Here is a 4,649-nt window from a genome sequence, read left to right on the forward strand (position 1 = left end):
ACATCTGGACTTGAAGGCGTGAAGTTGGAAGCACACCCTTCTCGATCTGAATCTACATCCAGATCCCAGAACATTTCTATTTAAAAAGTAATAAGTTTTTGCTAGAATTTAAAGGGTCATTTCAAGGGATATTTTGGTTTTTTGAGAACACTTTTGAAGTAAATTACTATTTTATTCATAATCTATTAAAGTGATACAGGGAATGAACTTTTTGTGGTAATTAAAATTCTAATATTAGTTTTAAATTTTTGTCTATACTTTCTAATTTAAAACTGTTATTATTTATAACTTTAAATTAACGTGTAAATGTTAAAAAGAAAGACATAAAAGCATGTTATATGGAAAAGTCCAATGCTTTAAAAGAAAAAAAAGATTGGAAAATAGAGAAATACTATCTTCATTATTTTTTTAGAAGTAGTATTTTCATTGATTGTGATCAAAAACAACAATTTCAAAACTTATTATAAGGGTAAAATGGTCATAGATTATACCATGCACATTCCTCAATAAGAAGTGAAGATTCCAATGTAAAGTTGCTTGCCACATGAAAAGCGACGTTTGCAAGATGAAGTTTTATATCTATAAATTTGCGGAATAATTTCTTGAACGTGCTATAGACCACATGCAAAATTAAGCCAGGTATTGATAATATATAGTGTCTACACTTTAGGATCTTAAGGAACACATTAAACCCCTGGTCGAGACTATTATAAATTTGAGATTTCTCTTTTCTCAGATTGCACATGTCACAAGAAAAAACACCCAAAGTCAACAAAAAATGATGTATTGTTTTACTGTTGCAGCGATTGTGCTCTTATTTTCATTTTCATCTTCTTCCGCTGATACTCCTGAAAACTTTGTTCAATGTCTTTACAACTATCCCCGTATGACCAACCCAATCTCCAATGTTGTTTACACACAAACCAACCCTTCCTACTCCTCTATACTAGACATGTCAATTCGAATTTCTATGTTCTCCAACTCGAGCACAAAACCCCAAGTCATTGTCACACCACTGAACGTTTCCCACATTCAAGCCACCATAATCTGTGCCCAACGCCATGGCATGCAGATTCGAACCCGAAGCGGAGGCCATGATTACGAGGGTCTCTCCTATGTCGCCGAGGTTCCCTTTTCCATCGTTGACCTCTTTAACCTTCGACAAATCACAGTTGACGTAGAAAACCGAACTGCATGGGTTCAAGCTGGGGCAACTCTTGGTGAACTTTACTACACCATTAGCCAGAAAAGCAAAACACTAGGGTTCCCAGCGGGTGTGTGTGCCACTGTAGGCACTGGTGGCCTCTTCAGTGGAGGTGGTTATGGATTCTTGATGCGTAAGTACGGTCTTGCCGCAGATAATATCATAGATGCTCACATCATAGATGTGAATGGTAATCTTCTTGACAGAAAAGCCATGGGTGAGGATCTGTTTTGGGCCATCAGAGGAGGTGGGGGTGCAAGCTTTGGAGTCATCGTGGCTTGGAAGATAAAGCTAGTTCCAGTTCCATCAACTGTGACAGTGTTCAATGTTGCAAGGACATTGGAAGAGAATGCAACCGAGATCATTCAGAAGTGGCAGCTTGTGGCGAATAAAATGGACGAGCGCATATTCATTAGGGTGGACGTGAAAAAGGTAAATTCAAGTGAACATGGAAAGCAAACAATACAAGCGAATTTTGTGTCCATGTTTCAAGGAGGTGTAGAAGAACTTATTCCAATGGTTCAAAAGAGCCTACCAGAGTTGGGTTTGGACAGAAAAGACTGTACTGAGACGAGCTGGATTGGCTCAGTGGTGTTCGCAAATGCTGTGTTACTTGGATCTTCAGTCAATGAAGTCACTGAAGTTTTGCTGAACAGAACTCAGATTCGTGTGAATAACTTCAAAGGAAAATCTGATTATGTGAGAAAACCCATCCCTGTTGATGGGTTACGAGGGCTATGGCGCTTGCTCTACGACGATAAGGTTGAAGATGCTGTGGTTCAATTCGCTCCTTATGGAGGGAGAATGGATGAGATTTCTGAATCTGAAATTCCATTTCCACACAGATCTGGATACATATTTCATGTTCACTATGCGGTAATTTGGCAAGAAGAAGGGGACGAGGCTGCACGAAGGCACATGAATTGGATTAAAAAACTGTATAAATATATGGAACCTTATGTTTCAAACTCTCCAAGAGCTGCATATCTGAATTACAGAGACCTTGACATTGGGATGAATAACAATGGCTACACAAGCTACCACCAAGCCAGCATTTGGGGAGTTAAGTATTTCGGTAACAATTTCAGGAGATTGGTAGAAGTGAAGACCAACGTTGATCCTCATGACTTTTTTAGAAACGAACAAAGCATTCCTACACTGTCCAAAGAAGAAAATTATTATCAGGAAACCATTTAGCATCTACAATTCAAATTAAATAAATGTTGAATTTTTTAATTCATGTTTTCAATTGTAAACCATTCTACTATCTACTATTCAAATAAAATAAAATAAAATAAAATAAAATAAAATAAATTAAATTAAATGTGTATGCTTTTAATAAAATAAATTAAATGTGTATGTTTTTTCGTATGTACGTTACATTCTGATCAATTACATACAGATTTTTCTATAACATATGGAATTTTCTATATGTAAGTTACAACATATGGAATTTTCTATATGTAAGTTACATACAGAATTTTTCGTATGTAATTCATCGAGAATTATATACGAAATAATTTGTATGTAAATTTATATACGAAATATATATAAATTTTTTGACGTCTGATTTATATACGGATTTATTTTTGTATATAATTTGTAGATAATATTTAATTACATACGAATTTTGTTCATTATACACAGATTTTGTCTATAAAAAAATCAATTTTTTTTGTAGTGTTATATTTTGAGAGTAATTCAAAGGTTTTAGTATTATGTGCATAATAATCCACCTTATATATTCGACATTTCCTTGTTTTCCTCCTGGCTTTATCAATAACCTCATTTACAAGCATGAAGAAGTTATGCAGTGGGTGTCTCCTCCAAGGAAGGCACTTTGCTTTTGGTCAATGACCTCTATAGCCATACTAACTAGAATTATAACTAATATTTTTTTTTTCTAAATGAAACCTATAAGAGATAAAAAAAAACAAAAATCTCTTAATCCTTGTAAATAATTTATCTTTAGAATCAAAGTTATAAATGAATAATTAGTGCTTTTAAGTAGAACTCCATCTTAATGAAATTCTTCTAAAAAAAAGCATACACATTTAAATGTCATATTTTAAATATAAAATGTGATCGTTTTAAAAGTAAAACATTATAAAGAAAAGACTTGATTATATTTTACATCTGGATAAATTTAAAAATTTCAAAGTCTCGTAACAAGAAGGATTTCTCTCAAGGATTTTTGGTTGTATTTACTTAAAATTATTCTTAAAGTTAATTAAAATTATAATTTATAAAATAAAAAATATATAATATTATAAAAAACACAAATTATAGATTTATACAATTATAAAATATGAAATTATATGATTCTAAAACTTTATCATTTTATAATTTTATAATTTTATAAATTTATAAATTTATAAATTTATGATTTTATAATTTAATGATTTCATAATTTTATAGTTTTTAATTTTATAATGTTTTAAAAACGATTTATATATATATATATATATATATATATATATATATATATATTTCTATACTTTTATATTTTATATAATTTTTAAATTTTTAAATATTTAATAAAATTATATTTTTATAAAATTATATTTTTACAAAAAATATAAAAAATATATTTTACTTTTTATAAAATTATATAAAAATAGAAAAAATATATATTGTATATACTTTATATAAATATATAAACATATAAAGTATAATTTTTATGTTGTTGGATTGAGCTCAAATTTTGACAGTTGATCGGTAACATGTTTTTCTTCAGTTTGACCATTGTGATCTTCGTTTGGTGGTTTGAAGTTGGAGATATGTGATACGCATGATTGTTGTTTTTCTTTTCTTGTTGTATTGTGTTGATACTTTTGTTGTGATAAATTGAGATAGGTCCCTATTTGTAGTAGACTGGATGTTTGGAAATGATGAGTTGATGCATGGTTGATTATGTGATATTATATGATATGTATATGTATGCATATGTGATAGGACAATATGAAATTCTCTAATAACCGTAAAGTCAAGATGGTTCTTGTACCTAGAGTGATTTATTGAGTCGGGTAAAAGGGTTTCTTTCCGCCATAAGGCTTTGACATGAGCTTAGCAAAAGTGCTCTTTCCTAAGACTTTGTCAAGCGGGTAGAGTTGTTGCTTGTAAGTCCATGGAAAGCAGGGGAAAGGATTTTTCCAAGAGCCATTGTTGCATAGGAAAGGTAGAGTGGTTGGTTTTGAGAGAATGTCATATCGTTTGATATTACTTGGTGGTAATATGTTGATGATTGCATGTTATGGTTTTAGGAACATGTGATGGGGTGTTATCTTGGTCAAGTTTATGCTTATATTGTGATAATGCAAGGTAGTTGTATGTAGGTAATATATTGTGGTATGATGTTTTATCTGGTTAGCTCAACCTTGCTTTCCTTGTGTTTGTGTGATAATCATACAACTTGTGTGTTATACGGGAGCAAATGTTGATGCAG

General features: G+C 31.4%; 1 pseudogene; it reads left to right on the forward strand.

The window, feature by feature from the left end:
• Window positions 1–758: 758 nt before the first annotated feature.
• On the forward strand, window positions 759–2,424 carry LOC114175065 (tetrahydroberberine oxidase-like; annotated as a pseudogene).
• Window positions 2,425–4,649: the final 2,225 nt, after the last annotated feature.

Source organism: Vigna unguiculata, chromosome 3 (genome assembly GCF_037176805.1).
Source record: "Vigna unguiculata cultivar grain cowpea cultivar isolate G323 ecotype 2 chromosome 3, ASM3717680v1, whole genome shotgun sequence".
Classification (NCBI taxonomy): Eukaryota; Viridiplantae; Streptophyta; class Magnoliopsida; order Fabales; family Fabaceae; genus Vigna; species Vigna unguiculata.